Source organism: Pinus tabuliformis, chromosome 5_2 (assembly GCF_031772625.1).
Source record: "Pinus tabuliformis cultivar Carrire ecotype Pingquan chromosome 5_2, CPIR1, whole genome shotgun sequence".
NCBI lineage: Eukaryota > Viridiplantae > Streptophyta > Pinopsida > Pinales > Pinaceae > Pinus > Pinus tabuliformis.
Window position 1 is genome coordinate 314,191,086 of NC_142306.1, and position 22,318 is coordinate 314,213,403.

Here is a 22,318-nt window from a genome sequence, read left to right on the forward strand (position 1 = left end):
AGTAAATTTGATGAATTCTTTGACAATAGAATTTCAATTTCCTTACATGTCATTTTTTTTATTGCTTTGAGTTTTATAATTCAATTTGTTTGAGATAGCGTTAGTTTATAAGCCTTTTCATTTGAATGTCTTTTGCTGATTTAGCCAAAGTAGATCAAAAACTCCAAAGCTTAGTTTAGATTTCGTATTTATTAGTTTAAATTAGATTTAATATTCATGAGCTTAGCATAGATTTAGTGTTCATGCTTTTTGATTTAGTGTTCATTTTATTCGAATAGAATGCCTTGTTTCGATTAGCATTAGAGTGATTGAATGAATGCTTTCATTGAACATACGTTGAATTCCGTAGATAGCTTATGAGTATTTTGTAGTTAATGCATCAATGTGGTTTCATTGTAGTTAAGTTTTACTTGCATTGAAATTAAGTTTTGATTGATTTACTTTACTTAGATTGAGATTAAAATTGTTTAGTGATTTGTGTTCTGTAGTTAATTCAGGAATAGGAATAGGAATCGATTTTAGGAATTTGATTATAATTTAGGTTAGATGCTCTGATCTAGCGTTACCTTTGCTTGTGCATCTAAGTCTTACGACCCCGGATTGATTCTTTAACGTTGCAATTATAACACATAGTTTCCCCAACAACCCCCACCCCATAGTGTATGTGATTTGAGGTAACCTTAGTTGCCATACTTTTTAGAGATGAACACAAGGTGACTGGAGCAGGTTTCCCTAGTACCTAAACAGACAAACCTACTCCACCTTTGGCTTTTTGGGAGGGTGCTCATCTTCACGAGAGTACTTGGCCCCTTCTTACTAATTTGTTTGCAAAGCTTAGGAGTAATTGTAATTGTACATTTGGCTGACTCTCTTTGTTGGGTGTAATATAGGGCATATTAATGGACCAACATTTAGTTGTCAATCTGGGAGTTCGTAAACTTAGAGGCGCAACACTGGAAATGCCAGAGAAGGAATTCAACAACCTGCAAACCCTACTTCTATCTTTCCTAATTACGCATGCAGAATCAAAATAATGGACATAATATAACACCAAAAGAATTCTGGTGCCGGAATAAAAAAAGCAAAGTACATTGCGAAAACTCAATGAAAGGGAATTCAAATCAGCATAAACAATATTGATCACTAAAAGATGGAAAAGCAGACATTTGAGACTAAACGTCAGTGCAGTCATACGATAAATAAGTAATGACACTGTTAAGGACATTTTTCTTCATTAAATATTTTCCTTCCTAGACTGAACTATCGTTCTTGCACCGCAACGATGTTCCTGTACTGAAGCGATGTTCCTGCACTAGAAGTGTGTATTGTGATTGCACTGAAGATTTCGACCTTCATACAAGAGCTCTGGGTTCCTATACCAGGATATCGTTTCATGTACCAAAAAAGAGGTTTATGTACCAATAAATCAGCGTTCCTGTATTGGGTTTCCAAACCACTTGCATAAAATTAAAAGGGTGTTAACTAAGAATAAATTGTAAGGCAAAATAGAGCTAAGGAAATAAACATTCATAAGAAAAAGACTCTTTAACTAATCATACATTCAAAAATGAAAGGTACTTCAAAAGTCAAAGAAAACTCCTTTCTAGAACAGGAAACTTCTTGCATGTGAAAAATAACTATCTGATCTAAATCCAAGTAGGCTTCCTCCTGAGATGACTATTATTATGTAAATCAAATTTGCACTTATTATAAATAGAAGTTTTAGCTTAAAGTTTCCTTCAATAATTTCAGTGTAAAACTGAGTTACTTCCATAAGGGAAATGACTGCAAGCATAGATCTATATATTGCAAACTGTGTTTCATTAAAGCTCATATAGATAAATTAATTCTAAACTGAACTTTCATGCTGATAATTCTTGGAAACTTCACTCAGAAATAAAACGCAATTTGCAAAAGGAAGCAAATGAATCTTGTAGGAAATAAAAGGACTTGTAGAAGTAAACTGAGCAACCCTCACTTCCATAAATGAAAGCACAACGGTGTAAGCAACTAAAATGCACTCGTTTTGTAGAAAGGAAATTAAACATGCATCAAAGGAAAGAAGGAAATAAGCACACCCAAGCCTGCACACTTTAGATCCAAATAACACAGCTTATGAAGAAGTCAAAACCTGTTAACTTTGAAAGAACAAAATATAACCTGCTCAAACCTTGCATAAAAATAAATTTAACACACCTATGAAAAAGGGAGAACGAGTTGGGTTGGCTAGGCCCTAGCCAACTAGCTCGTTTCCCTACTATGAGATCTGGAACTTCAGGTACTCAAATAATACATCACATATATATTAGAATACAAAAATGCATAATTGGCGTAGTCCTTTGTATTAAACTTCAAGAGTTGCAAATATACATCGTGGATTCCAGAAATAGCCCAGAAAATATGGAAATACAAAAAGATCATAGTATCTGTAAAAAATTCCTCAGTGTATTGCCCTCCTAAGTCCACCCTAGAATCCCTAATTTATACACAAAACTCTGCTCTCGTCCATAATGAAACTTAACAGAAAAATACATTTGAACAACGATCGGTCTCCATATTTAGTTCATTCATAACGCTCCAAGCCTAATACAGAGAATGGAACAAACCCTCGACGAGCGATGCACACCAATATTTAACAGATATGATATTTTAGGAGTCAATTGGTCGGTTGTCCACCTTGTGCAGGAAAGGCAGACTGTATAGGAATGACGATCGATACAGGAACGATGGTTGATACAGGAACGACGGAAGGTACCGAAATGACAGACAGTATGAGAAATTCAGATCTTTCTTCTTTAGCACATCCATAATGCTCCAATCTTGATGCAAAAAAAGGAATAAACTCTCAGTGGCAAGTGCATGCTATTCCTCAACAAATATGATATTTTTGGAGTCAATCTGGAATAAATCATTCGGCTGTCCACCTAGTACAGGAATAGTGGGCGGTATAGGAACTGCGGATCCTGCACCAACCTAACTTCACTTTAGATTAATGACATTTACTCACCATGCCTTAATGAAATATGAAAAGGTAAGTTACAAAGGAATTTAAATATATTTAACCTTTCTAATAACAAATAAGCCCCTATGATCCATATTCTATAAAATCACAGAGAGAGACAAAAAATCATGTGTAAAGGTTTAATTTAATTGTAAAATGGAGGCATAGGTAGTGTAGTTAGGACAAATATAGGGTTAAAAGAAGGACAATTGTGGCGACCAACACTCTCTTTTAGCCGCTTTGATACTAGGTTTCATGTCCAATTAGTTGTGGCTATAAAAAAGAGTTATGTTCCCTAGCTACTTGTTGATTTCCTTTAAAGAATTTTTTTATTTTTAGGTGCTTTGTGTTTTGCACTAATACTATAACATATATCACACTTAAAAATTTTGATAAAATATATCTTTCACGGTGGCTACATTTGGCACTCTTCATCTATCTAGATGATAGTGAGGTCTTCCTCCAATGACTCTAAAGGAATTTTCAAGTTTCAGGAAATCATATTCTCCTTCCTTACAAGGAGAGAAGTCTCTAGTGTCAAACACTGAATCACATAACAGTTCCCAAGAGACTTTGTTTCATGAGGATTTATTTAACAGAGGTGTTTTACCTCACTTTAATCCTCCACTCACTGACCCTCTTGGACCTATTTTGGTTTAGGTAACACCTATGCCTATTATGTCTTCATCTGTCTCCACATCCAATATTTTGATGGCAATCAGTGGGTCATGGTATTTCATGGACAATTTTTCTCCACCACCACTTCCCCTGCCTACTGTCAGTCCTACACTCTTGATTGGTCACCCTATTACTTAGACTATGCCTAGTCCAGGTAACCTAGTTACACTTGCTATGAGTGGAGTTCAATACCTTCCTATGTCCACCCCTTTTGTGTCAGCTCATGGTCCTCTGGCTATCACCCCTAGTGTTCTTTTAGTAGAGCCACCTTCAACAATCCATTTGGTTAGTATCCCTTCCTAAATTATAAGCCCCAGGCATCAATGCCTAGGGAAAATGTTTCTAGTGTACACATCCTTGTCAAGGGAATCCCTATCCCCCTACCACTTATAGGATAACTTCGCCCTTCTTTAATAGAATTTCTTCCTCCTGGTGGGCACTCTACACCTACTGCATCCTATGTGGCCAGTAGTATCCCTCAACCCATTCCTACTACATCTATTTGAGCACCCCCTCCTCAAACACCATTGAGTCAAGGGGGGAATTTATATCCTGGGTGAAACTAGTCTTTTTTCACCTAGCCTAGTATGCCATATGGCCCGCCATTTTATATGACCACACCACCACCCCCAAGAAACTATTATTTGTTTCTTGCCACATATCCTCCTGGAAACTAATTGATGGGGGGACCTCTTGGTCCTTCAAGTCATCCTGCACCTTCCTGGTTGGATTCGGGGGCACCTATGCCTTTGCCTTTCTTGGTAACTTTATATATACCAGATCTATATAAGTTGAATAATGACCCCATCAACCACAACTTACTTTGGCCTTAGATCCCGCATAAGATACCTGCAAACATGGTGAAGTTCGAAGGAAAAAAGGGAGATGACGTGACTACATACGTCACTACTTATCACCTATGGTGTGTATCTAAATCCATGATTGACGATAGTATCTGACTCAAACTCTTCCCCCGCACCCTTACTAACAATGCTTCCAAGTGGTACATTGAGTTACCACACACCTCAGTCAATACTTTTGGTTCTCTAGCAATGGAATTTCTAAAGCACTTCCAACTTCCTATCCACTATGAAATCAGAATGGAACTCCTTACTACTTTATGCCAGGACACTTCCACCCACATCTCTAATCACATCCATGAATGAAGATGTAGGCAGAGGCTTTTCAAGACCCCAATTCCATATTACCTCTTAGCGTACTAGTTTTGCAAGTCACTTCTTCCCCCCCATTGCCAAGGATGGTGTGGTTACGAAAGACCAATCTATTCGTCGTGCCCAACATTTATATTTGATACATTTTTAATATGGCACACTTTATGAATTTCTCCCTAATTCCCCCTGAACTTCCAATGCTCCCACTACTAAGAAACCCAACATGCACACTGATGTCATCATCGGCGCTACCTCATGGGTCTATTGTAAAAAAAACTTAGCGAGCAAGATTCCCAGTTATTTGTTATTGTTGATACTGCTCCTACTACCTAATCTACTGTTGTGATAAACTTTATACAGTATAACAAAAACCCAGTGCTAAGAACAAGAATAATAAGAAAAATACCACTCCTTTTGAAGAGCAACACACTACCTAAAACAGTCCAAATCAAAAGGTTGCTACTAAATCTGAGAAATGGAAAGAAAAATTCTCAATTTCCCTTGCAATATATGTTATGAGGACCATATGACGTATAAATTTCCTCATATTCAAGAGTGCACATACCTTCTTACACAAAAGCGCACTAGCGGGACCCCCGGGTCCTCAACAACCCATTCCCTACTCAGTTGTAACAACATCTTGTACTGAACTGACTGCAACCTATACAAGGGGGAAACAATGGTTCGCCTCCACCTCCTCCTAGAGAAGGATCATCAATGGTTGACACCATTGAAATGGTTTATTTACAAACACGAGCCAAGGATTATGGAAATCCAGACGCTAACGCTTCAGATGTTGCCTCAAGCTCTACTCCACCATTACATATCGAAAGGCATGTCATTGACCCCATGATTCTCCCCCCCCCCCCCCCAAAGGGACACTTCATTAAACGACACATAATACCTCTGCACATGCTACCCAAAAATATAGTATTGTAGAATATTTGGCACTACCACTGTTTGATATGTCTTCCCTCAAAATATTAGGAACATGTTGAGCACAACAGAAAGCTTTTCTTTCGTCCATTGGTGGAATTGATCCTCAAGATTCCAATCTACCGATTTTTAACATGGAAAAGAGTAAACCTTTCCTCTCCCATTAGCTTGCATTTCAAGTGCAAGTCATGGCGAAGGGCAAACCCATACACCGAACTATCATTGATGAAGGTGCTTCAACCTAAGTAATTTATACTTCCTGTTGGCTTGCCTTAGGTTCTCCCACTCTCTCACAACCATTGAATTCCCTCAAAGCATTTGATGGTCATACTTTCATCCCCAAAGGATACCTTTCTAGATACCCCATCACTTTGAGTGGGAAAACTGTAACGATGGGCATCAAAGTCGTAGATTGTCATCTCGACTTTAATCTGATTTTGGGTTGCAGTCGGACTTATGTCATGACTGCCATTGTTTCCTTACTTTCCTGACTCGTCCTCTTTCCTTTGGATGGGAAAATAGTCACATTGGATTAGTTATCCTTCTGTACCCATAATTACTCCCTGCTACCTAGTAGTAATGTGCCCTTAGTTGGTGGCATACATGAATCCTATGTGAGTATTGGTACCTGTCTTCAAAAGGGTTTCTCACTTTTAGGATGTTTTCCTCTTCCACCACCTGAGGTTCCATAGACGATCTCAATGATCTCTACCATTTTTAATGGCCCCACCAATCCTTGGGTCCTCCTAGCCCCTTTCTCCATTGATTCCTATGGAGAACAAATTCCATTATCACTAGCCGAACTCGCTTATCAGGTTGTTCAATCCACGTCTGACTCTCTTACTACTTTCATCATGACCTATGGTGCCACCTCCTCTCCCATCGTTCATCCCTCAATGATCTCCTCACTGAAGTATTATATTTTGAAGAGGCTATTTTTGAAATCATGTCATTAGATGAGCGGCCCTCGAATACTTTTCACCATCACACTTCAGTATCTGACTCAAACGCGACCCCTTTACAAATCTTATCTGTTGACTAACCTAAGATTGTTCCTTCTGCTTATATGACTATCCAAACTTTGGGTTCATAAGCTAACTTGGGTAACCTTTATAAAACTTTAATCATTGATATCTCCGTCAAAACAAGTATCATGGAAAATATTCAAATTGGAGTTGACCACACTCTTAAGGAAATTATGAGCTTCACTTGCCTCTTTAAGGAATTCTGCAATGTCTTCGCTTGGTATTATGAGGAAATGCATGGCATAGACCCCTCTATTGTCGAGCATGAGATCAAATTTTTTTTAAATGGTAGGCCTATCTGGCAAAGACTTCGACTTGTCTAGCCTCACAAAATAGTTGCCATCAAAACTAAAGTTGACAAATTGTTGTGTGCTAGCTTCATCTATCCCGTTCCCTTAACAAAATGGGTATCTAATCTAGTTCTTGAAGACAAAAAACAAGGTACCATTTACATATGTGTCTACTACCATGATTTGAATGCTTCTTGTTCAAAAGAAAACTATTATACTTTGTTAATTGACCAGATAATCATCGATTGCGCCAATTTCGAATATTTCTCCTTCATGGATGGATTCTTGGCATATAATCTGATCGTTATCAAATCTGACGACCAACATAAAACTACCTTCATCTATCCTTGGGGAACATTTTCATATCATAAGCTCCCATTCAATATCAAGAATGTTGGCACAACCTTTCAGAGGGCTATGGACTATATCAAACACATTGTTCAGGCTTACTTGGATGACCTTCCTGCACATTCCAAGAAACGAGCCCAACACCTAGCTCACCTTCAAGTTATTTTTCTTAGGTGTAGGTTCTATAACAACCATATAAATCCACATAAGTGTGTATTCTTTTTTTATTCTAGGAGTCTTCTTGGATTTATTGTCTCAAAACACAGGATTTGAGTTGATCACGATAAGGTCAAGGTGATAACTCAATTTCCCACACCACAATCCATCCTTCAACTCAAAAGTTTGCAAGGGAAAGAAAAATTCTTACATCATTTCATCATCAATTATGTCAAGTTAGAGAAAGGATTCATGTGCTTACTAAATAAAGGATTACTCTTCTTGTGGTATGATCAAGCACAACGCTCATTCAATGCCTTGAAAAAGGTGCTAACCTCAGCCCTACTTTTCAGTCTTCCCAACTATACGCGTGACTTTCTATTATACCTAGAAGCCTTTCCATCCTTCATATGAACAGGTTTGGTTCAAACACATGATGGTCACAAAGAGCATGTGGTTTACTACATTTGAAAAGGTCTTGTTGGGCTTGAATTACGGTATTCACATGTGCACAAATTGGCTTTGGCAGTAGGTTTTTTTCAATCACTTCAGACATTACATCCTATTGCGTCATACTATCATCATTGCCCTAGAGAATCCCATGAGACACGTTTTGTCTCGTCAAGTTATTGGAGGAAAATTTTCCAAGTGGATAGTCATCCTCTAGCAATTCAATTTGGTTTTCAATACTGCCAAGGCGAAAAAATACTTAGTCTTCGCTAAGTCATTGTTAGACCTTCCCAGAGTCGATCCAAATGAAGTAGCCCATGACCCTATGCCAGATGAATCTGGTATTTGGTTGACTCTACTGATCCAAGGTATGGAGACATCCTTGTCTACCTCCAAACAAATTGTTTCCTCCCATATCTATCGTAAGATGACTGTCATTGCATCCATCACCAGGCTAAGCACTACTTAGTTCTCAATGATACTTTATATCATCGTGTCATTGATTTTGTTATTTTCCTTTGTGTTACCCTTGCCAAAGTGGAACACCTTCTTAATGACTGTTATGTTGGGGCATGTGGTGGTCACCTTTTGTGCATGCATACTTAACAGAAAATTATGCGTGCACGATAATATTGGCCAACCTTATTTAAAAATTGTATTACTACAGTCCAGCAGTGTCATCCTTGTCAATTCTATACAAAGAAAATGTGTGTGCCCCCTTCCCCTCTACACCCATTTGTCTCTGTCGGTCCCTTCTCTAAATGGGGCATTGACTTCATCACTTGCAACCCCACTTCCTCTAATAGTCATGGCTACATTGTTGTTGTCGTTAACTGCTTTACAAAGTGGGCTAAAGCCATTCCCACTTTTTGGGTTGATGGGGAAATTGTATCCTTATTCCTGTTCAATAAGGTTATATATCGTTTTGGTGTGCCCCGCACAATTTTTACAAACCATGGTTCACACTTTCAGAACCATATGATGTCTGATTTAACTTTTATGCTTTGTTTTCACCAGTATCATTCTTCTTCCTACTATCCATACGCTAACGAGTAGCTTGAAGTCGTTAACAGTTTCCTCAAGACCGTGATCTTTCAATTAGTAGGTAATCACAAATCCCGATGGCATAGAATGTTACATTCTGCTCTTTGGGCATACTGAACATCACTAAAAACCACTACAAGCTTCATACCTTTTCAACATTCCTACGTCCTTGAAGTAGTTCTACCTATCAAGTGTCAATTTCCATCTTTTAAACTTGTCATTGAACTTCTACCTAGTACTACTACTAAATAAGAGTGCTTTCTTTCACTCAATCATTTGGACGAGACTCATCGAGATGCTACACTAGCTCTCGAAGTGCACAAATGCTGAGTCAAAGCTCAATATCATAAACATGTCAAGCCTTTCTCATACCAAGAGGGTGATCTCATCTTACTCTACAATTAGAACATGATATCTTGGGGGAAGGAACAATTCAACCACTATGGCTCAGTCCCTATGTCATCACTAAGGTTCTTTATAAAGGAGCCTACAAACTTTAGGACTGTGACAAAATCCCACTCATAGAGCCCTGTAACGGGCTCTATCTCAAGAAGGATTTCACCTAGTTTTCTACTGGGCATATGCTTTGTAATTTTATGTATATAAGTTTTGTTTCTTTTGGTGTGTCTAGATATTTTTTGTTTTTGATAGTTATTTGACGCATGCACATGTCTTATTTTTTCAGAGATATACACTTCACTCTTACCATACATCAGATATGTGGATGATGTCTGTTGTCACACATGGGACATTGCATCGGCTACTTGGGTTCTTTACACACCTGAGTCAAAACTACTTAGTTCTGGGGGGTGTCTTACTTGGTTATGCCACCAAAAATATTGTTGAGTACATGTTAGTCATTGAACTCATTACTGAAGTTATATATTAGTGGTTAGTTTAGAGTCTCGGCTCATCATTATGGATTTGACCAATCATTGTCACCTTCATAATCCATTCTTATTACGTTACATTTTAAGAGTAAGGCTTTTGGAACTTCAGTTTGAATTTATTATTTATGAACACATTCCATGAGAATCTAATGCATTAGCTAATTCATTCACAAATTATGTTTTATATTAGCATATGTCACATTCTCTTTAGTCGCATCCATGCACATACATTTTCATTGTAAAAATTATATAAACAACAACCAATACACCAAAAATCGCAAAAAATTACCAATAATTTACATCAAAGAATTACCAATAATTTACATCAAAGAATTACCAAAACCTGGGTGTTTTATATAAAATGGCTTCACTAAGCCTCGCTCTGTCAACCTATGGCTATCCTCTACTCCTACTGAGCTTTTTTCTCATGGTAACAGATCACTGCTCTAGCTCACCTCCTCAGAGGCACCAAAAACCACTCTAGTACACCCACTGTGATCCAGATTTAAATAAGAATGCAACAAATTACAGAGATAACCATAAATATAGAGATGCAGCGGAAATAATGCTTCATTTCATTAATGTAAAATACTAAAAAATGCTTACAAACAGAATTCGAAATAAACCAGCTAGGGCAATGGTAGCTTATCTCTGAGAAGAGATGTGGTGGCTACATGCCTCTGAACTGTGTTACAATGAGGCTCAAAGGCCTATTTATTGTTTAGAAACAATGGAAAACCCTTAACATCCCAAAACCTAACCCTAGAAGATGAAACGCCAAACTGTGGACCCTGTTTGGGTAAATTGGTACATCAACTTCCCAGGGTCGTAACTTTGGCATACGATCTCCGTTTGATGCGCACAGTATCTCATTAGAAATATCTATTTGAGAACTACTACTTTAGGAAGAGCAACATTGGTCCAGGCATGTTTCTCCCATTTTTCCCAAAAAACATCGTTTAAGGCCTCAAAATGGCTCTAGAAGTTCAGGACCTGAAAAACTGCTAAAAATAGTCAACTGGGCTATAATTAAGGAAACTGAAAAGATGAAAGAAACAATGGTGGGGGTCCAAGTGGATTTGGCAGGTGGCCACCATTATCCACCTGGATCATTCCTCCCCCCTTAGGAAGCAATGGTCCCCATTGCGTTGAGTTCCTCCATGAGATGAGGAAACTTCTGTTGAACTTGGTCCCTAGTGAGCCACTTGCCCTGGTGAAGGAGTTGGCCTGCTTTGACAACTTGATACAATTGGATATTCTACTAGCGAGTGTGCTTGATCTATGTGTCCATGATCTGATCATCTGTAGCATGTTCCATGCAATCTGGATTTAACTCTGTGGGTGTGAGCTGTTTTGCAATGTCGGATGTGTCTAGTAATGGTGGAAAGTATGGTTGAAGGCGGTCCACATTGAACACTGGGTGCAGGCCAAGGAATGGGGGAATGTTGAGCTCAAATGCATTGTCTCCCATAGCCTTGGTAATGGTGTAAGGACCATATTGGAGTGGTCTGAGTTTCCGATAGGCTCTGGTAAGGCATTCCTTTTGAAAATTCAACCAAACTTTGTCGCCCACCTGAAACTTGTGTGGCACCTGATGTTGATCATGTCACTGCTTGTACTTGGCATTTGATTTCTCTAGAATGTCATGGACCTGCTGGCGAATATGTTGGATGTGCTCAATGAAGCTATTTTCCTTATCTATTTCAGACTGGACATGAGCCGAATCTGTGTGAGTAGCTGCAAATGGCATGGCCACATCAATGGGACATAGTGGCTGGAATCCCAAGCCCACCTAAAAAGTGTTGTGGCCAATCAAGCTATGGAGAGCCTAGTTGTAGCTGTGCTGAACATAGGGGAGGCTCTCATCCCATGTGTGTCGATGCTTTGATTTGTACATGTGAAAAATGTGTACGATCATCCTATTGACAACCTCTGTCTGGCCATTAGTTTGAGGATGGAAGGTTGTGGACTTAGTGAGTGTGGTGTCGAGCATCGACCAGAGACTGGACCAAAATGTACTGAGGAACCTGTTGTCCCGATCTGAGATGATAGACTGTGGGATCCCAAAGTGTACCCACACTCGTTCAAAGAAGAGTTTAGCAGTGGCTTCTGTTGTGATATTCTTCTTGCAGGAAGCCATAATGGCCATCTTTGAGAACCTGTCGACGACCACAAAAACACAGTCGTTTCCATGCTTAGTGGAAGGAAGGCCTGACATGTAATCCATGGAGATGGATTCCCAAGGTCGATTAGGGGTAGGCAGCGGGGTATAGAGGCATTGCTTCTTGATGGTCGATTTGGCAATGGCATAGGCAGTGCATGATCTGATGTACTTCCTGACATCCTGTCAAAGATTCAGCCAATAGAAATACTTCTGCAGTACCACTAATTTCTTGACCCCAAAATGTCCAGCAGCCCAACTATAGTGTGCTTTCCAAATCATCTTGGCATGCCCACTTGAAGGAGCACAAAGGTGACCCAGGTGGCATAACAGCGCATCCTGGAGGTGAAAATCTAGAACATGCTGACCCTCCAAGAGTGTCTGGTATGTGTGGCCGAATTCTGGGTTGCTTTTGTAGAGAAGTGGCCAATTATAAGTCTCGTGCCCATAAGAGTTGAGCACAGTGGTTAATGCCATGATCGGTGGTCGACTAAGGAAATATGCAACATTATTGGTGCTACCCTTCTTATACTTGATATTCAAATGGAACTGTTGCAGGTATGTGGACCACTTCTGATGGTGATCATTCTACAATTTCCCTTAGGTCTATATGAACTGCAGGGGTCGGTGGTCTGTGTGGATGACCGTTTCCTTCCCAACATGTAATGCTTCCATTGTCGGTAGGCCTACACAATGGAATACATCTCTTTTTCATAAGTAAAATACTTCCAGACTGTGTCTGAAAGTGTCTCACTATGATATGCCATTGGATGCCTGTGTTGAGTGAGGATTGCGCCAATAGCATAATCAAACACATTTGTCTCGACCTCAAATGGTTGTTGCAATTCTGGTAATGCGAGCACTGGTGCTGTGCAGAGGAGATCTTTCAACTCTATGAATGCCTTCTGTTGAGATTCATACCAAAATAATTTCACTTTCACTCCTCCCTTGGTGACTTGACTTAAGGGCCAAGTGATATGCTAAAATCCCAACAAGAACCTGCGGTAGAAGTTGGGAAGACCTAGAAAGCTGCGGACCTCTGTTATAGTGGTTGGAGATGGCCAATCTCAAATGACTTGGATCTTGGATGGATCCACATGTACCCCCCGTTCATCAATAATGTATCCCAGATGCTGAACCTGGGTCATGCCAAAAGTGCATTTCTCCAAATTGGCACATAACTTGTGTTGCCACAGTGTTTGGAGAACCTGTCGAATGTGGTGGAGGTGCTCTTCCCAACTTTGGCTAAATATCAGGATGTCATCCAAGTATACCACTACAAATGAGTTGGTGAATGGCCGCAAGATGTCATCTGTTAGCCTCATGAAGGTTGCAGGAGCATTCGTCAATCTAAAAGGCATAACAAACCATTCGAAAAGGCCCTCCTTGGCTTTGAAGGCAGTCTTTCACACATCGGAGGGTTCGATTGGTACCTGATGATATCCTGAATTTAAATCAATCTTGCTGAAATATTTTGCCCCTTTCAGTTGGTCCAAGAGGTCATCAATCCATGGGATCAGGTACCTATTATGGATAGTGATCTTATTAATACCTGATAGTCAATACAGTGTCTCCAAGTCCCATCCTTCTTCTGTACCAACATGATCGGGCTCCCACAGGGCGATGAACTTGGACGGATGTGACCTTTTTGTAGTAGCTCCTGAATCTGCCTCTTGATTTCATCATTCTCCAGAACATAGTGCTGATAGATTGGTCCATTGGGTAGTGGCACATCTGGGGTTAGATCGATGTAGTGCTTGACCTGACAATGTAGAGGAACCCCTACGGGGGAGGTGAAGATGTCCTCGTACTCCTCCATGACCTTGTCCATCTGTAGTTGTCGTGTGGAGGGGCCATGCCTGGAGGTCGTGGCCACCATCTTATTCTTTCCTTAAGGACGTATCATCAAGAAAACAAATTTCCCAGTTTTGGAAACAATCTTACTGCATTGTTTTGTAGTAATCAAAGAGATGGCGATAGGCGGTTCTATCTCCGATATCCTGTACAACTTATTTCCCAAAGTAAAAATAATAGCATGGGGCCTTGATTCATACATAGCATGTTGCTTCCACAAGTAAGGTTGTCCTAATAATACATCACAAACTTCAAGGGGAGCAATGTCACACAATACCTCATCCATGAAGGGCTTGATGTTGTATGGAAGGTGACACTGTTGGCTCACCCGAAGATCCCATCCTTGGTGGAGCCACCCGATGGTGTATGGTTGTGGATGCGCTGTGGTTGGTAAGCCTAGCTACTTCATGACCACTACCGAAATGAGGTTCTTTTGCCTCCTGCTATCAACAATGAATTGTAGAGGGGAGCCCTTTACCCACATATGGAGTGGAAGAGACACTCCTCCTCCTCTGGATCTTCGGATTCCTCCTTCTGGATCTTCATGGTGGCAACGATGGCATTGGGCTCCGCATCTATAATCTACTTCCCTTTGTCATTCCCCTTGTCAGGTTCTGACTTAGAGTCAAAACATGCATCTGATTCTGAAACCTTTAGCTCGGCCACCAGTGACTGTTTGGCCCGACACTCACTTGTGTTGTGAGTGGAGCTCTTATGGAACTCACACCACTTTCCTATGTCCTTTTTCGGCTTCACGGCACTGTTCTTTGCTTGTAGCTTTGGCAGGTTGTCTTGGGCCGCCTTGCCTTAGCTTTGTCCTTTGTTCTGCAGACTGGGGGCATCTTTCCCTTGCTTCAGATTCGCAAATCCAAAGTCTCGCTTCTTCTGTTTAAACTTTTATTCGACCTTGACATCATATCCGTATGCCATGTCGAGCGAGGTGATGTTCAGGAATTTGATTTCTTCCTGGATGTACTTGTGCAGGCAGCCACAGTATTTGAGTATCAAATGCTGCTCCGAATTCTTGATACCCAACTTTATGCGAAGGGTATAGAAAATATTGGTAAACTTTGGCACGTCTTGGTCCCTTCCCTGCCGCAGCATGGTCCACTTTATGTATTGATCCTCATAGCTTCCGACAGGGTAGTACTACCCCTTGATGGAATCTCAGAATGAATCCCAAGTGGGTGTGGCTGAAAACAGTGAGCCTGTACTTCCATCCTTCTGCTCACAGTAGGTTTCCCACCAGTCCTTGACATGGGAGGTTGCTTTGAGAAGAGCGAAAATAATCTTTTCTTGACTGGAAAATTCATGAACAGAAAAATAACCCTCTAGCAGATTTAACCATTTATCGATGGCATATGTGTTTATCTGACCCTCGAATATGGGGATTTCAAAATTAACTTGTACCTTAAACTGCGTGGCTTTTCCAGAGTAGCTATTGCAAACCAATGTGTCGCCCCTGGGTAGCCGCTGAAGGATATGGGCAAAGTTGTCCATCATTGCGTTCCTTTGTCGCTCGAGGGCTTCTTTGAGCAAGATTTTGATAGGATCTCTTGCCCCCTCATCTTTCTTTTCATCCACCATGGGAGGCCATCGGGATTTGTGAGGCTGGCCTTGCAAAGGTTCAACTAGTTCAAGCCCTAACTCCTTATATCCCGACCTCGTTGGGGACATGCAAAGAAAAATAGAGGAAAAACAGACCCCTCTGATACCACTGATCCAAATTTAAACAGGAATGCAACAAATTACAAAGATAACCATAAACACAAAGATGCACCAGAAATAATACTTCATTTCATTAATGTAAAATACTGAAATATGCTTACAAACAGAATTGGAAATAAACCAGCTAGGGCGATGGTAGCTTATCTCTGAGAAGAGATGTGGCAGCTACATGCCTCCAAACAGTGTTACAATGAGGCTTGAAGGCCTATTTATTGTTGATAAACAATGGAAAACCCTTAGCATCCCAAAACCTAACCCTAGAAGATGAAATGCCAAACTGTGGGCCCCGTTTGGGTAAATTAGTACATCAACATCCTGGGGTCGTAACTTTGGCATATGATCTCCATTTGACACACACAGTATCTCATTAGAAATATCTATCCAAGAACTACTTTGGGAAGAGAAACATCAATTCATTGACCCATGTTGCTCCCCGTTTTCCCAAAAAACGTCGTTTAGGGCCTCAAAACGGCTACAGAGGTTTAGGACCCGAAAAACTGCTAAAAATAGTAAACTGGGCTACAATTAAGGAAACTGAAAAGCTGAAAGAAACAATGGTGGGGGTTCAAGTGGATTTGGCAGATGGCAATCAATATCCACCTGGATCACACTAGGTGTTGCTGCATATGGATCAGTACCTCTCTCATGGGAAGAGGTGACACACCCATGCTCAAACCTTCGACATTCCTAGCAAACTTGCATGGACTCTGTGTGTCATCTCCCTCTTCGGTGGCTATCGCGACCCTTGTTGCTACTTCATCCACAAGTAGATGATCACAATGCCTCACTATACCCTGCAGGATGAATAGGAGCCACATCTGTGTCAAGCAAAGCTTCATGTTATATTTTTTTCACTCTTAACAAAAAAAAAATATTGCATAAACTTCATGTTGTAGTGGCTGCAACACCCTCCAAAATTTTGGCCTGCATTCAATTTTAGAGCCTCCCTTGAGTTTTTACTTGATGATTGCACACAGTCGGGCTCACCCTATGGACTCGTGTGAGTCTTGGCAGCCACCTTGCTTAACCTTTCAACAGGAAATTTTTGCATGTTGGTAACAATGTCTCGCTTGTGACCATGTTCTGGTCATACACAAGGTCCCTGCTTTTTGTGCACATGTTGTGTTCGCTATGTAAACATCTGTCATACTCACACACAGAGTCGTACACACTGTCATGCAAGCGTCATTGTGGTCATCCAACGATCAATCACAAACATCGCGCTTGTCAATTCACACCGTCGATGACTCAGGTTAGGCATGTGTGTCTAGATGGTTTGAGTTGTCTCGTCATCAAGTCATGTGAGTGTGTGTTTGCAAGATCACGTATGCATCATTTCACTCGCTCACACACTTAGTCGTTTTTACTAAATTTTTGATGACCAAATCACCCTCTAACAACCGGACCATCACCCCATCATCGACTTGATTGATTGTCACCCAGAATAGTGTAGAAGCACCCAACAAGCTATTTCAAGCTTCATTTACCACAAGCTGATCAATCAACGCTCTTTCTCATCAATCGGGGAGTTTGAATGGGTAGTCACCCTGGGATTGACTCCCCTCAAAAATTGCGTAGAGGTTGTAGACCATGCCCACTCTGCTGATTGAGAAAATTGCACAGACAGGTCGGATAGACGCCCGGTGCCCATCCCTTTCTCCCTCAGAAAATTATGGAGTTTTCCCAGCCAGTCACTAGTCAGTCAGCTGGCTATTCACCTAGAAAAATGTGCAGATTTCATGAGAAATCCCTCTACAGCCCAGCAGTCCACTCAGCTCAGAAACTGCGCAGAGGTGGTCATAAGGTCAACTTCCCAGCATTTGCACAGTTTTTCCTGCCAACATCTCCCACAGCCTGCTACGTGCTCCCTCCATGAACTACGTAGTTTTTGTTGCCAACCTCCCGCAACCTACTGCCAACTCCCTCCAGGAACTGCACAGTTTTTTTTTGCCAAGCTCCCACTACCCGCTCACTCCAGAAATTACGCAGAGTTTTCCTACCCAGCCCTCCTGTAGCCTGCACTGCTTCTCCCAAAATTTACAAAGATTTGTCCTCAAGGTGAGCCAGATCCTATAGACACTTAGTACCATTCCAGAATGCTCGTCTTCGTCTCCTAGTGACTTCTGTGCAGTTTTCACCAGTAATGCCCAGAGCCCGCATCCCATCTTGAAACTTGCCTTGAATAATTTTGCAGCCTTTTCCTCTCTCCCGGCCATCTGCATCTGAAAGCAAACAACCATGCATCATGGTAGACTAGGAGGTTTATGGATTTGATGTCATCTCATCATGAGTGACTGCAGATAGAGGTACATGAATAAACATGATGTGACGAAAAATGGGATGAACAAGGAGAGTACATGCAAAATAATGTGTTCACAAATAGAAAAACAAATTATGCGTGCGAAGGGATGTGTTCGCAAATGGATGACCATGCGAGGATGTGTTCGCGAACGGAAGACATGCGTGGATGGAAGGACAAGCGAACATGAGAGGAGGTATTTTCATGAACAGATGTACATGTCAAACATGCCAAAGTACAAGCAAGGAGCAACATGCAAATGCACCATCAAGCGAACCCAATGACCATCAAGGACTCTGCACACTTCGCCATGCGAAGGGGAAGATGTGATACACCAAGAGAAAATCCATCACTCAGCAACACTGCAGCTCGGCATGCACACCAGCAGCAGCATGAATGTACCAGCACTATCATGTCGAGTCTTTTCATGAGTCATCTCATCCACATCACTACTGTGGGCCATGTTTTTCATTAATTTAGTGTAACGTGGAAGTCCAGGAGACCCACTTGTCATATGAAGAGTCATGTAAAGTTGAAAGGCCATGGAAGTCAAATAGTCATGAGGGATGTTGAATAGTCACAAGGGTAAGTTTTACCCTTGTGTTATCGGAAATACTAGTGTCCATTTAGAGCTGCTAGTCCCACTAAGACGGGTAGCTATCTTAGAAACAAACAAACCAAATTTACTTGTGTTTTCCTTTATGTTAGATAGATGAGAGAGAAGCAAAGAGTACCAACCTCAGTCTTTCGCTAGTCTCCTTGCTTGTTTCCCCTCTCCTTTGATAGAGATTTCACCACTCCTTTCTCACTTGTCCCGCTTAAAAAAAACACCTGTAGAGTCAAAGCAGCAAAATACCATCAAATCATAGAGATCTATAACCATAAACAATATAGGATCAAATGTACATTAACCATACAAATGCATATACAAATACAAGATTCAGAGATATACAAGTATATGGAGGAAAACTCAAATAGCTTTATTGATAGAAGTAGTCGAAGAGAGGATTACAACCAAGACGTCTGATCGAACATCATCCTCCCAGCATGAAAGCCCTCTTCACCTCATACAAAGCAACATCACCCAACAATACAATGTCTCAAAGAGAAACCAACAACACTTCTTTACAAGTTACAAAATTCCAGCCCCTCGATCTCTAGGATGAGGGATCCATATATAGATGTTTGTAGGAGAGTGTGTCAACTTCTGGGATTTTGATTAGTGTCATTTCACTTATCATTCTTGGTTCCACCTGGATATTTCATGATCTCTTACTCATCCCTGGGTGAATTCAGAGAGGCAAGTGTCATATGAGCAGTTTCTAGAAGATTCTTTGAGTTTCCACCTAGCAAACTGCTTCTGCCATTTGTCTACTCTCGCTCATCGCACCCTAAAAAAGGGATTTTTAGTATGCATCACACCCTTTTTGTGTAGCAGGTGAAATGCATCACACCCTCAGCATGGAGTAGTCTCTATGGTCCAGTTTTGACCAGTTTTGAGCAGTTTTTTAGGGAGAACTTTCGGGAAATGATGTAATCAGTTGACCTTGATCCTTTAGGGTCTGAAACAACAATTTTAGGGGTTTATAATCCCTTGGTTTACGAACATATGTGATTGGGGTTGCAGTGCCCAAATATGTCTATAATAGTTTCCCCCTAAAGCATAAGGTCGTAAATCTTTTGATATCGGGTGAAATGCTTTATTATGAGGATCTGAGGTTTTTCGAACTGGAAGGTGACCTGTAATAAGATACAATTCAATACATTATCTTCATAATATTTTTGTGATCTAGCTGAGGCAGGCATTCCCATGCTCAGCTTTATAAATTTATTTTCATGTACATAAGACAGACAATCATCTGTGTGGCAGACTAATGATTCTAATAGAGCCATCATCCCTTAGTTTGGATGATTATCTGTGCAGCTGTATTGTACATTTGCTGTCTTTATTTTCTTGAATATATCATAGCCTGGATGGATGAAAATAGATCTGGGGTCTTCAAACTCGTTCAATCTTCGCCCAAAGTACAAGTCGATCCATGTGAAAAGATGTTCTGATGTCGAACATGGAAAGACATCGCCTGATTACCAGCCAATGATGTAAGCTGTTAACAGGCATGAGAGGAATCATCGATAATGATGATGATCCTCAAGGTACTGCAGTACAATTCACGTGGTGTGAATACATGAGTTGATGTCGAACACCACGCAAAATCTTTCGTTCGAAGGCCATTGATGTAAACCTATTGCCGGAAGTGAGAAACTTGCCATTGAGGCATGCAAGCTTCAAAGTAATGAAAGGGTTGTTCCTAAGTCAACTTCTTGGATAATGAGCTGATGTCAACAAGAAGTGACTCGTCATAGGAGGGCCTTGATGAATCCCACATCTATGACATGGAACGAAGCAAATGATTTTGTGGAGGTGAAAATGATCTGATGATACAAGGTTCAGGGTGGCGGTCAAAAAACAATGGAGCATTAAGGTATTGCAGCGGATGAGGCATTAGCTGGGTTGGTGAATTCTCTGAGCAACTTATCTTGAACATATCGACAACACTGGAATGGATTGGTAGCGTTAACCCCAAAATGGATGGTACGGAGGACCAATGGTGATATGACCAGTGAACGGAATAACCAAACCCGACTCAATCATGGTGATGGAGTGAAAGTGTCATGTTGAAGAGCAACCTACTACCAATGAAGTTATTCAAGTTTTCTTCCCTTTTTCCCCAATCATTGCTAACCAGTACCTCTTTATTTTTGTCAATCTTGAGGAGGATAACATATGCTTGTTCTATAATTTGCCCTTCAGGAAAACCTGTCGCTATGTTTTAACGAGCCTAGCGACAGTGAAACTCGCTTTTGTCTGCATGGACAAGTTTGTCGCTATTGTTTTAATGAGTTTAACGACAAAGATAACTCTGTCCTTTTCAATTTTACAGAGTCTAAAAAGATACGGAAAGGAAACTCCAGTAGTCCTTTTTCATAGTATAATCCCTTAAGTCCGAAAAAGTATAAAATAATACAAAAGGGATGACTTTTCAATAGTTTTAATGAGCCGAACAAGACAAACGCTCGATATTTTTGTGTAATGATCCCTCAGGTCCAAAAATGTTAAAATATAGAGGAGGGATGGCACTTCCAATCACTTTAACGAGCTGGAGAGGCCAATTTCTCGGCAACCTTTTCATATTTTACGACTCTAAAAAGAGCTTAAAGGAGACTCGTTTTTGAGGAACGAGTGATGTTTTCGGATAGCAACTGGTTCTAGGTAAGGTTTGGAGCTTTCCAATCACAATAGTGTCAAGAAGGTGGCTAATAGAATCACTTGTCACAGCTGTTCCTCAAAAGGGTAAACAATGAAATGGAGGCATTTGATCGGCTAAAAAAAGTGGAGGTGATCGTAAGAACACGACCAAGGTTCAAAAGTTGATAGCTATGCGATCGCAAAGATTATTTACCGAAGGTGGGTTCATTTTTTAATGAGCTTGAACTCTGGGGAAACATGTGCTCATTGCTAGGTTTATTTTTTAACGAGCTTGAACTTCGCATAAACCTACTTGTGTCAGTCGTATAATAAGGATGTCTCTCATTGGTAGGTTCATTTTTTAGGGAGCTTTCCCCATGCAAAACTTTGCTCCGGAGCCTTTTGTATGCAAGCTAGAAATGACCAACCTACGAGGTTAAAGGGTTGAGAGCCTACAAACTAAGAAAATAAAAGGTCATTTTTCACTTGCATGCAAAAAGGTTTGCATGCCCCCAGGTATAAAGAGAAGTAGAGTTTCTAGGTTACCATATGGAAGTTCTTGCATTAAAGCAAGGTTGTTCCATCCGCATTTGCAGACAAAACACTTCCTTGGCTCTGTCTGAAATAGACAAAGGTGAATGGTGGGAATTTCCAATCACATAACCTTTGACGAGGGAATCCTTTTCCAGTCTAATCCCATTTTCCTAAACAGACAGGGGTGTCAGACTAGTCATATATCCTATGCGGAAACCTACCTTATATCTGGGGTTTTCCTGCCGAAGCAGACTAGGGCGCATGCCCCCTGGGTTTAGTCACATTCTCTGAATCACTCGCGATCATCAGGTGGAAGTACTGGAGGTTGATGAGACATTCGTTATGCAAAAATACCATTTAGGGATGGCATTTGACTAGTAGCTGTGTTTGAACTAGGGAATGAAAGCTGGTCAACTAGCTGGACCATTCTACCTTCATATGGAAAACACATCACTCAAAAGAGTGAGGAAACAATAGCTCCCATGTTGTAATGTAGTCACGCCTA